Below are 14,002 nucleotides of genomic sequence, written 5' to 3'. Positions count from 1 at the left end.
GTGGACAGTAGTCTCCACTTTGATAATCACAGTGCCACACTAGTCATGTAATCTGTCTATGTGGCACACCTCATCACAAAAGGTGTGCCATCCAGGGAAAAAGAGGGCAATGTTCCCCTCTACTCATCACTTACAAAACCCATTATAGAGTACAATGCCCCTTCTGGTATGAACCTCACAAGGCATCTACAGCAACTGGAAAGGCCACAGACATACCTCACAAAGAGTATTACTGGCCTCAAACAGACACCCTATGCAGACTGTCTCACAAAACCACAGCTAGACTGTGTCGCATACCGCCAACCCAGAGGTGACCTCTGCCTAACATACAAAGCTATGTCAAACCCAGAGCTGTTGGACATGCTCCATGTAAACAGATCACAATCCCTATGAGCTAGACGCTCCAGGGACCTAAACCTTGTTACCTCAATAAACAGAACATGCTGGAGGGATAGATTCCTATCTCAGAGACATCCCATACTCTGGAACAAACTACCTATCAATAGCAAACAAAGCTCCTCAGTAGCACTCATCATGAATAGTCTTGATGATTGGGTGGGAGATAGGAAATATACCCCGGGAATCACCACTGTGGCTCTGCTTAACAGGGGCACATGAAATTAAATTACTTGGGTGTCAAAGTCCAGGGTACCATCTGGCTAGGCTCCTACAGGCCCTAGGGCCAATAGCCTATTACCTACCTATGATCCAATACACACCCACATTTACTTGTTGCAATAATTGCTATGTGAGTTTGACTGAGTGTGATGGTGAATGTGTCACAGTTGTGTATATGTGGGATAGCTTAGTGGGAAACTGTTTCTGTCATGGTATTATGTGTCCTAGCTCTGATCCCAGCAAAAGATGTGTATGCTATTGCTAGCCAGAAAAAGCAGTATGGCATACGGTCTGACGTAGTCCCTTGGTGTTAACTGGGGTGTGCCATTGGAGGCTAAAGCAGTATATGTATGCTCATTGATTGGTACTGCTGGTGAATCCAAATCCTGTATGAACTGTAGTACTACCTGAAGCTATAGGCCTAAACAGCACAGTATGGTGTATGTTCACATTGCTTGGAAACACTGTTTTGTGTGTTCCCTGTAGTCCTCACAGATTACATACCTCAGGCATAAGGATTTGTAAGTACTGACACACAGTACTGTATGGTACATGCGTAAAGCTCATCTGGGTTGCCATACCTCTGTGTCCCGTATGTATGTCTGATGTGTGTGTGTGGGTATGCCTGTAACATGCCCTCGGTCATATGTGCGTTACAGGATATAAGTGCATAACTAGCAACATGTATAGTCTAGTACAGCAGTATGCCACCTATATTCACGAATGTGCATATATATTAGGCAGGGGTTTGCCATCAACAACTAGTGTGGTATACTGATAATACTGTAACTGGACCTTACAATCATTGCAATGGATGACATATATCTTTATGCATTAACTTGATATATACCTCCTGTGGCTAGGTGGTGCATTGTGTCACATACAGTGTGCCATGTACTGTTGTATAGTCTTACATAGTGGTTTCTCTTTGTTGCTGTGCAGAGAATGGTTTAATATATAGAGCGTGCCAGGCACTGTCAGGCAGTTGTGGGTTGAGCACTGATATGTGGTATTGAAAGTGTGTATCCTCTGACAGACAATAGGTTGCTATTTATTGCAGTTCAGTGATATCTGTACTGTAGAATGTTAAGTGTGCCACATGACTTGCTCACACATATAGTTTCATTGTCTTCCAGGGTCATATAGTCCAGCAGAGGATGAAATCCTAACGTCCAGTCTGGTGCAAAACTACACCCTGCTATTCTCAAGAACCAGCCAGAACCAGCATAAGTGGACTGCACTGTGGCAAGATGTTGTCCATAGGGTAAATGACATAGGCATGCATAACCGGACATATGAGCAGGTATGCCATCACTGCAGTGATTTACTTAGACATGTCCGGCAGCGTGCATCTGATGTCCGTAGGCAACAGCTTGCCACAGGTGGTGGGGTTATCACCCACCCCCCCTCACCAGAGTGGAGGAGCTGCTCCTGAGCCTGGTGGCTCCTGGCCAACAACAACAGCAGACATGTATCATCATGATGGCCGGAGCCCCCCAGCAAGTTCACATGGAGCATGCAGGTAACATAGCATATCTGTAGACTACTGTTATCTCTATTGGTAGATCATGCATATGTGAGATGTGTACTGTGTAGTTAGAAGATGTAGAGCCTGGTGTTGTGCAATACTGATAATTTGGAACATGATCTGTAGGCCTGTGACTGTCACCCATTGTACTACTGTAAGATTGCAAACCCACAGTAGTAATGCCACAGTTGTTGCCACTGACAAACTGTCTCATATCCTTGTAGGTCCCTCTGGTATGACAGCAAGGCAGCAGACCCATGCTGGTGAGTGTGTTTTACATTTAATATTGCAAATAATATCTGCATGTCTTAGGTGAGGTGTAGACCATGTACACATGTAACACACCTACGCATAATACATGCTGTGCATGTTTGCTGTGAGACTATGCACATCTCAGTAACGTGAGTAGCTGCCTCAAACACATGCAATACACACAGCATCCCAAACAATTGTGGCTACACTGTAGGGGACATTGGATAGGCAGAGTTGATACACATTCACACAACATACACAACTTTGTCATACGCAGTACATGTTAATATGCTACTCATGGTGTATTCAGACACCTGCTGTAAGGTCACACTCCAGTATCCCAAATGTCATCCACACAGCACACATAATATACCTGAGGGGTAGAGGCCTATCATGGGGTGGTGCGACAATCTTCAACATACAACACATTCATGTTAGGCAATGCTCCCTATTGGGCACCTTACAAACCCATGTAACAACTGGCTGTGAAATGGTGAATGTAGCCATGGTACTGCGTTTCAGGTACAACATGATAGGTGCCGGTCTGGCACACATTAGTAGCCTTGAGTGACCACATTCTGCTGCATGATGATGGCTCATGGTGCTACACCCCATCCAGTTACAGTAACCACAGTACTACACATAGCATTCATTGCTATACACCTCAATGTTGTGTGGGTGCAAACATATGAACCTATACACAATATGCATAGCAATCACCATTAGCACAAAGTGACACATATATGTCTTGTAATGTTATTGAGTGTATAGGTCACATGACACACATTGGGTATGTGTGATGTTTAATGGTGCAGTTGTGCTGTAGCATGCCATGTCATGGCTGGCACTGGCATGTCTACAATATGTTCTACACTCACCATAACTACTGTACAATGGCTATGTTGAGCAATGGCATTCCATCAGGTATACATGCACCACTCATCCTGTGTGTATATATAGCATGCATGAGCTAAACCTGTGCCCACAATTAACTGCTAAAGACACAGACACTCTAGTCAATACTATATATCTATATGACACACAGATAAACATCCAGCCATGGTATGTATACCTGTGAGTGATGGTGCACAGCACATTGAAGAGCTTGTAATACTTGCACAGCAATGTTGTGTCCATGTACACATTGCGTACCAGGGTGAGGCCAATCACTGAACAACAACACGCATGCATCAAAGCCATGTATACTGTTATTAGCAAGGACTGTCTACACTCACAGTGCATGCTGTTGAGCAACACACGCCCTGCATGCTGACACTTGTGATATGACTGTTTGGCTTGTGATACTGTACCCCACCATCAACCGCTATTGAGTATGTTCTGGATTGCTCGTGGTGTGTGTGTGTGTGTGTGTGTGTGTGTGTGTGTGTGTGTGTGTGTGTGTGTGTGTGTGTGTGTGTGTGTGTGTGTCTGCTTTAGTAAGGAGTGTATTTGTGTGCATGTGTCCATGTGTGCATGTGTTCATGTGTGCATGTGTGCATGTGTTCTGACATCATGTACAGGTCATAAAGTGTGTTTCCTGTCTTCCCCTCACAGGTGCTGAGGTTGGGCTGGTTCACTGCAGCAGGGAACCTGATGTCACTTACACAAATAGTGATAATGAGGATAGGTGTGTTGAGGCACAGGCATGTTTGCCAGGGTCTGTCGTTGGGCCACCAATCGACAGTACACAGGTGTCCACCCCATCCATGCACACAGTCATACTGCCAATACATCCATCATCACCAATGCCCATAGCTCAGGGACAGTGTACAGTTGGCAATGGTCAGGACAGTGTGGTATCTGTGGAACATGCATCTGGACACAGCAGCCACACCCAGAGTCTGGAACAGTACCACATAGGCAGATGTCATCATGCCCCTGGCAGACGTGCCACAGGTCTTACAATCGCACACATGTTCTAGGTTGTCATAGAGGCACAGGCACGTATGGAACGGTACACCAGACAGGGACTAAGGGCACAGAGGGCACATAACACCACTTTAAATGACAGTATCCATGACCTAGTAGGTGCCATCCATAATTACACTGAGGTCACTGATAGACATTGGGGTGAGACATTAGATGTCCTCCGCAATGTCATGTCCATGTGTCAGAACAGTGCGGTATGGTTGAGACATCAATGTGGACATATGCCAGCAACATCAGCAGCTGGCAGTCGCCGTGGACATCCCTCAAGTCACAGCCACTCCCTTAGTGCCAGTACCAGCCCCAGCAATGTTGAGGGTGGGCTGTCCATAAACCATCCTAGAAGACACTCTGGCCAGTCCCAGCAGGGACCTGGGTTTAGTGTACATATGTCTACCTCTGAGGATAGTACCCAGTCTGGCTTAGTACCTGATACTGTCAGTAGCACCCTTGCCAGGCACAGGTACCGTATCCATGGCCAGAGATGGTGATCTGTAAAGCATGGCAGGTACAGTCTGTGGCTGTCCCACACATCCCCGTATATGGCAGCCACATGGTGGAACTGTGTGCATGCAGACACACACACACACACACACACACACACACACACATAAACCAGACACCTAGGGCTAACACATACCCTCACATATTACATCAACATTGGCCCATACCAGTACTCTTGGCCCTCACACACACACACACACACACACACACACACACACACACACACACACACACACACGTTGATTGTATGTTTCAATGTAGGCCTCTGGCAAACCAACAACACAACCTGTGCATATGATGAAACCTGTGCCACCTCCTGTCATCTGTAACATTGATGCAGGAACAGGCTAACATGGTGCTGATGCACAGGGTGACTTTAGAGCAGTATAGCAATGTTAGCATGTTGTCAGCAGTAAAGTGTAATGATATCCTTGAAAGTGTAGCTGAGAATGCATGATGCATTAAAGCTATAATTGTCAATGTAGTATTGTTTACACCAGTGTTAATTCCAATAGTGTATTGTCCGCCCACGTGCCACTTGGCTGATGTGTGTAGTATTGGCAGCATGAGCTAGAGAGTAGACAGTACATGTGGGATGTGTGCAGCACAGGTTTGCAGGTTTACATTTGTGAACATGGTGGAGGTGCACTGTCTGCATGTACATGCATAGTGGACACATGGGTAGGGTGACATGCCCTGTATTACACAGTGTTAACACCCCATAGTTTCTATTGGTGGCCAGTATGCATAGTACTACACACATTTTGGAACTTGGGTACACATGTGTGTATGACATGGTTTGACACTGTGCTGTGGGTGATACTGTTACTATCTGTCATTGGTTTGCATTCTGGTAGTATGCATAACCTCAACAGCCTGACCATAAACAATCGTTAGATGATGTCTTGACAACTGACACACAGATGTAGGACACACAGTAACATTTGTATCCTTCAGGAACTATACTATACCAGTAAACAGTGGTGTTCACCTGCACCCATTCCTGGGACCACTCCAGTTTGGCATACAGCTCTCTTAGATACAAGCAAACACAGTAGGGATATATCTGTCCACATCTGGAAATGCATACTGTGGCCTGTAATGCATTCTCCAGATGACACACACATCCTCCTCAAGGGTATCATACAGACAGATACCTGTTATAAAACAAGAAAAATAGGTGTGGACCTCTTGGGTTTTTGATACTGAGTGATGCCTGCCCGGAGGGAAGGAATAACCAATTTTACAAAGCCTTTCACTCTTGCTCCTAAATGGTGAACAGATTTCTATGTGTAGTCAGTGGCGGAGCTATCTCTAAAAAGAGCTGTTTTAGCCCTGTGGGCAGCTGGAGCTCTATATAGAGCTGTTACAGATCTCTATGAGCTCTGAGAAGAGCTGTTTTGTGCTTAGAATGCCCTTTCGGGCAGATGCGGTAGTTCTAAAAAGAACTGTTTTGTTTGGTTCACTGAAGCTGTGTCTGTGCCTCCGGCTGGTCTTACCGAAGCTGATACAGATTTCTGTGAGCTCTGAGAAGGGCCGATTTGTATTTTGAATGCCCTTCCGGGTGTTGGTGGTAGCTCTAATAAGAACTTTTTTGTTTTATTCTTCAATGTGTCTCTGGTTGCTCTTATCAGAGCTTTTACAGATCTCTGTGAGCTCTGAGAAGAGCTGTTTGGTGTACTGTGAGCTCTGAGAAGAGCTGTTTGGTGTAAGGTGCAGATCCACGTGAGCTCTGAAAAGAGCTGTTTTGTGTATGGACACAATGGGTTCTGGGAAGAGCTGCTGTTGTGTCCTTCGGTGTTCCGCGGTGGTGTCGATCTCCGTTGTCCTTCTTTTTGAACAGATCTTCGGTTCTTTTGCTATGTGTGAGTCCTAAAAAGGACTATTTGTGCGCTCCCAGATACCTGTTGTCAAACCCATGCTGTAATGCTATAAGCCAACTAAAGCATAGTCATCCAACTTTACAAAACATAGTATCCCCATAGTACCACATAGGTAGTAGCCCCCAACATGTTGAACAGGTACCGATGTGTACAGACAGCCAAGTGTTACATCATCTCTCCTTTGGTAATCATGTTTCCAAAGGTATTTTGAAATCCCTCTGTGAATCACATAAGCAATAAGGGGTCTGCATGCATATCCACAAAGGTTGTTGTACACCTATAATGAATAGCCATCATTGACAGACTTTGCTGCATTTGAACAGGTCTGAAATATACCTCAGGCATAAACCCTCACTCACACTATTCAGTAAAAACCGTAATGAGTGTGTGTGACATGGATGACCTAGGCCAGGGATCACTGCAGTGGCTGGGCTTGTCACAAGCATACAGATGTGACCTAAGGTCTGGAAAATGGCAGCACACTCTGGCAAAGATAACAGATGTGATCATGGAGAAAGCAGTCCCACCTATGAAATAATTGAGGTCACATGTACATATATGTATTTGCTACACAGCTACCTGACGTGCATTGCACATACTGTTGTCATTGTGACATGTCATACAGTAGTAAAAGCAAAACCCACAACACAGTGACCAACTGTGTCACACACATACTCACCAAGTGCAGGATTCAGTCCCCTACCTAACTATTTTATGATACTAGAGCAGTACGCCTTTACACGATGTGCTATACACATAACTGGGAGTTCTCCTTTCTGGTGACATCATCAGACTTGACAAAGATAAGTATACCACTTTTAAGGTGTTGTAGTTGTCTCCAAAAAGGTTGCTCCTCTACAAGGAGATACACACATACAGTTGTCAAGTGCAAGATTCAAACCCCTACCTAATGACTTTATGATACTAGAGCAGTACACATTTACATGACACACTACACACATTACTGGGAGCTCTCTTTTCCACAGGTATATTTGTAGGATGGAGACATCATCAAACTTGACAAAGATAAGTATACCACTTTTAAGGTGTTGTAGCTGTCTCCAAAAAGGTTGTGCCTCTACAAGGAAATACACAGACACAGTTGTTAAGCACAGGATTCAAACCACTAGCTAACTACTTTTTGATACTAGAGCAGTACACATTTACATGATGTGCTATACACATTACTGGGCATTCTTCTTTCCACAGGTATATTTGTAGGATGGTGACATCATCAGACTTGACAAAGATAAGTATACCACTTTTAAGGTGTTGTAGTTGTCTCCAAAAAGGCTGTCCTTGTACAAGGAGATACACACACACACACACACACACACACACACTCTCTCATACAGTTGTCATGTGCAGGATTCAAACCCCTATCTAACTACTTTACGATACTAGAGCAGTACGCATTTACACGACACACTATACACATTACTGGGAGTTCTCTTTTCCACAGGTATATTTGTAGGATGGTGACATCATCAGACTAGAAAAAGTGGGTTAAATTAGGTGGGCTACATAGAAGGAATTTCTAAACACTTTGGCAATGTGATCATCAAAGGAGAGTTTACTGTCTACCTGGGTCCCCAGGGCCATAATTACATTCTCCATGCATACTGGATTACTACCTATGTGGTAATTTGTGTGCACTTTGTTTTATCCAAAGGGAATGACTATGCATTTTTTGGCATTCTGCTTGAGGGCATTGTTTTGACACCAGGTATCTGTATCTGTAAGACCCTTCTGGAGGATGTCTGTGTCAGCCGTAGAGTTGATTATGGACCACAGTTAGCAGTCATCTGCAAACTTGTTCAGCCATACTCCTTCCATGCTTGCCTGTACCTCTGAACAGTATCTACTGAACAGGTTGGGTCCCAGGATCAATACCTCTGGGATGCCATTTGTGACTTGTTTGGAGTCGGACATGGCACCCGCAACTCTGAACATGTGTGTTTGATCTGTGAGCCAGTTGGCCACCCATCCTGTTACATAGCTGTTAATGTTCAAGCTGGTAAGCTTGTCCATGATGCCAGAGTGGGAAATGGTGTTGAAAGGCCTTAGTGAGGTCCAGGTGGGCTGTGTGGACTAATTTCACCTCCATCTATGTCCTTGGTAACTGTTTGAAATAAGTCAACTAGGTTTAGGAGGCAGGATCTACCTTTAACAAAGCCAAGTTGGATAGAGTCCAGTGTCTGAAGGTTCCCAATGTCTCTGTTTATGGGTTCCATGATAATTTGATAAATAGCTTTGCAGACCAGGCTGAGTAGGCCTATAGGGCAATGGTTTCCTGGTTCTGTTGTGGCACCCCCTTTGTGGAGCTGGATGACTGTTGCTGTATGCCATTCTTTGAGTACATAGCCTGTGGTAAGGCTGAGTCTGGACAGTGAATGTAGGTGAGGGTGTAGTTCCTTTTGGAGTTGGTGTAAGTCACAGCCTGGGACACCATCCAGTCCCATTGATGCTGTGTTCTTAGCTTTGGAGAGGGCTGTTTTTACCTGCATGTTCATGAAGTCTGGTACTCTGCATTCTTCTGGGATGGACACAGGCCCTTCTGGGGGTGATGGGGGGGGGATTTGCACTGAACTTGTTCCCCAGGCTGTGGGCAATGTAAGTTGGTGCAGTGTATCTTTTTGCCATTTTGCAGTAGCTGACAGCATATTTGAGAGTTGCCACCTAAATGTTTGATATAGCTAACAAAGGCTTTGTGGTTGTTATTCTTACATTCCTTGGCAATTTGTCTTTAGAAACTGGCCTTGGATTATTTTATGAGAGATCATTGTTTCTTCCTAATAATGATCAGTGATGCCTTTCCTTTTGTGAAGTTTGCTCTGTCATGTGTTTGTTTCCTCCTTCTGCTGTATAGCTTATTTATGTGCGATGACCACCAGATTGGTTTCCTATTTTTGGAGGAGTGCATTTTGGCTTTATTTGGGATGTCTCGATTCATGCATCCCTGTAGATGCTCATAGAATGCACTTGTAAATAATTTGGCAGATTGTATAGCATTATCCTATAGCAAGGGGGCATTGGAACTTTCCACTTTGGTCTTGGGAAGTGTGCAGTTTGCTTTTGAAGATGTCTTCACAGTGGTTTCCTTGACTGGGGGGATGGTAGGATGTGGATGTCCAGTGTGATTACTTTATGATCTGATATTACCAGCGAGGGGTTTATTTCTGTTGTGGAACACTGGTACCCCATGTTGGTGATGATCAGGTACAGTATGGTGTCACCTCTAGTGGGCATGGTGACCAGCTGTTTCAGGGCGTTTCAGCTTTTAAACTCTAGGAAACATTAGGCAAAGGACGTTGTACATGAGTAATTCTCCCACTCAATGTTTGGGTAGTTGTAATCTCCTCATATAATGGTGTTTGATAGGACTTTTATATTTTCTACTGTTCTCAGGAATACTGAGTGAGGTTCCTGAAACAAGGTAGGTGATCTGTAGCAGGCTACAATCTGATAAGCAGCTTTGCCCAATGTTGGTTGCACTTGCATGATCTACAAGGCCTCATGCTGTGCCACTAACCTGAAGGTGTGGGTATCCATAAGGTAAATGGATACACCCCTTCCTTTTTTATTTCACTCTGGGTTTTGGGGCCAAAGATCAGAGGGATTGTGAATGTTTTACGTGGAGCATGTCCAACAGCTCTGTGTTTGACATAGCTTTGTATGTTAGGCAGAGATCACCTCTGAGTAGGCGATATGCGAGAGAGTACATCTGGAGCATTTTGAGATGGTCTGTGTATGGCATGTATTTCAGGCTGCTAATGCTCTTTGTGAGGTATATCTGCAGGCTTTCCAGTTGTTGTAGATGTCTTGTGAGGTACATAGCAAAAGGGGCATTGTACTCTATTATGGATCTAGTGAGTGATGAGTTGAGGGAAACAATGTCCTGTTCTATTCTGCATGAGACACCTTTTGTGATGAGGTGTGCCATGTCAAAGGATTTCCTGACTACTATGGGGATGTGATTATCACAGGTGTCTCCACTGTCCACCTGTGACCCAAGGTCTCTTATCACACTTTCAGTGTTAAGTATACTACCGCCTATGTTGTAGTTCATGGCTATGGAGTTTTTACCAAAGGGGATGACAGTGCACTTATTGGTACTGAGCTTGAGGCCATGGGCTTTGACACCAGGCATCTGTCTCAGTGAGGCCCTTTTGTAGAATGTCCACGTCTTTAGTATTTACAATTATGGCTCCTAGTTTGCAGTCATCTGGAATCTTTATTAGCCACAGACCTTCCATGTTAAAGTTTACTTCAGGGATGTAGATACAAAACAGGACAGGACCCAGGACTGAACACTGTGGTCCTGCACTCGTCACTGGTCCAAAATCATACTTGGAGTCTGCTACTTTCACAGTGTGTGTTCTGTCAGTGAGCTATTTGGCAACCCATCTTGTGACACAGCAGTTTAACCTAGGTTAGTGGGTTTATCTATAATTCCAGAGTGGGGATGGTGTTGAAAGCCGTGGCAAGATCTACACAGGCTGTGCAAACCACCTTACCCTTGTCTACAGTTCTGGTGACTGCTTCAATGTCATCTATCAGGTTTAGGAGACATGATCTGCATTTTACAAACCCAACATGGTTGTGGTCCAGAGTTTGGAGTTTACCAATGTCTTTTTTTATAAGTAGTATGATGATACATTCCATGGCCTTGCAGAGCAGGCTCATCAGGCTAATGGGGCACTAGTTCCTGGGGTCCATGGTGTCTTCACCCTTGTGTAGTGGGATAACCGTGCTGTGCACCATTCAGCAGGCACAAAGCCTGAGGTGAGGCTATGACTGAACATGGTATGTCAGTGTGGTGCCTGTTCATTCTGTAGTTTGTGTAGAACACAGCCTGGGATGTTATCTGGTCCTATGGATGCTGTGATACTGGCTTTGGAGAGTGTTTTTTTACCTGTGCAGCCATGATGACAGCAACTTTGCAGTCTTCCGTCATAGAGATGTGCTCTTTCATGGATGAGAGGAGGGTAAAGTTAGCACTGATCCTATCTGCCAGGATGATGGCAATATCAGTTGGGTCTGTATATTTAGTGCCATTGAGCTGTAACTCAGAGCAGATCTGAGTGTTGCCATGACATGGACCTGTCTGTTGGGCAGAGATCTTCTGAGTAGGCAGTATGCAACAGAGTACAGATTGAGTTAAATTCAGTCTTGTTGCATGGGACAACTGTTTGAGGCCAGTAATCCTCTTGCTGAGGTACTTCAGTGGTCTTTCCAGCTGCTGCAGGTGCCTAGTCAGATTCATCGCAAGTGTGTTGTGGTACTCTCTGATGGGTCTGATGACTGATGAGTAGAGGGAACCTCCTTTGACCTACATGCAAAGACCTTGGCAGTTTGTGGGAACACATAGCATGATTGTCTGACCACTTTGTGAATGTGTTTCTGGAAGGAGAGATGATTATCCACATGTGTCCATAGATCCCTTATTATCCCCTCCATATTTAGGGTGTTGGCACCTATGTGGTATTTGTATGACTGTAGCTTGAGGCCATAATTTTGACACCACATCTGTCTGACTAAGACACTTTTTAAGGATGTCTCTGTTGTCCCAAACATCGATTATGACAACTTTTTTGCAGTCATCCACAAACTTTGCTAAACATAGCCCTCGTGTGTTTGACTGTATTTCTGAAAAGTATACACCAGACAGGAAGGGTCCCAGGACTGAGCCATGGGGGACAGCAGTTGTTACCAGCTTGAACAGGAGACCACAGTTCTTACCTTGTGTGATCTATCTGTGCCCCAGTTGGCAATCCATCAGATGGCATACATATTTATGCACATGTTGTTGATTTTGTAGATAAGACGTGTCTGGGATGTTGGAAAAGGGCTTTTCAAGGTCTATATGGGACGTGTGTATCTCATTTCATTGATGTATTTCCTGGGTGACTGCCTTGAAAACAGTCTAGCAGGTTTGGGAACCCTGATCTGCCCCTGACCAAATCAAAATTGGTAGGGTTGGGTGTTTGTAGGCTCCCAATAGCTCTGTTTATGAGTTCCATCATGATGGACTCCATGGCCTTGCAGATCAGGCTTAATAGGCTTATAAGACAATAGCTCCCATGGTCTGTTGTGCACCAACACTTGTGAAGTGTGCCAAACGTTGCTGTAACACATTCAACAGTTTTATATCCTGTACAGATGGTGAGGCTCAACAGACTGTTCAGGTGCAGTGTTTGTTTGTTTTGGAGTTCACTTATGACACAGCTAGGGAAACAATGTAATCCCATAGACGCCGTGTTTTCAGGTTTGGAAGGAGCTGTTTACCGATAATATATGTGATATCTGTGCTTTCACAATCTCCAGGTATGATGATAGGGCCTTTTGTCAGTGAGAGGGGGGTATGTATGTATGAGCCTGTCTGACAGGATGTTGGAAATGTCAGTCATTTACAGTTTGCACTGACTCAGGACATATATGAGTGTACATTGCTATTTATGACGTAGCAGAAGAAAGTGTCATGGTTCTCTATGGACTCCTTCACAGATTATTTTGCGAGAACATGGATTGGATAATGTTTGGAGTGCACATTGTTTATTCATGATACTGATTGCAGGTTTATCGATCTTTGCTTTTTCACTTTCTGTGAACAACTTAAGTACTTGTGGTACATAGTTTGATTATGACAGAGTTCCAATATATTATATGTGTCTGTTTTCATATAACTGTGTGCACAAGGCAGGATTGGTGAATAGTGACAAGTTCCTGGGGTAAAACATATGCAACTGCCAGATATGTGTGGCCCACTGCTGTACTCAGACATGGCCTAAGTGTGTGAACATGCCCAGTATGACCTTTCAGTATGTTGTTACCTGACATTTGCTTCGTTTAAGTGTGTGAGCATGCCCAGTATGACCTTTCAGTATGTTGCTGACTGACATTTGCTAAATTTGTTGAGGTGTGTGAGCACGCCCTGTATGACCTTTCAGTATGTTGCTGACTGAAGTTTGCTAAACTTGTATAAGTACGTGAGCATGCCCAGTATGGACATATATACTATATGTGCGTGGAAAATCAAATTGTTTTTTACTTCAGGGCTCACCTTTGTGTTGTACATCGACAGAAAGCAAGCTGTGCCTGCAGGGCTTCCATGAGTCACTTTGCATAGACTTATCAACATTTCTACATACAGGGGGGACAGCTATTATTTGTACATTTCTACCCGGGGGGCACACCTGATTGTTACAGTGGGTGTACATAGGATGAGGGGTTCACCTGACACTTATACACATTTGCTAGGCCTGCACTGCTATGTCAGGTACTCCATTTC

The sequence above is a fragment of the Protopterus annectens genome, chromosome 5.part0 (assembly GCF_019279795.1).
Source record: "Protopterus annectens isolate FY-2018-M chromosome 5.part0, PAN1.0, whole genome shotgun sequence".
In the NCBI taxonomy this organism is placed as follows: domain Eukaryota; kingdom Metazoa; phylum Chordata; order Ceratodontiformes; family Protopteridae; genus Protopterus; species Protopterus annectens.
The sequence above is the reverse complement of the archived record's forward strand: the minus strand, read 5'-3'. Positions refer to the sequence as shown.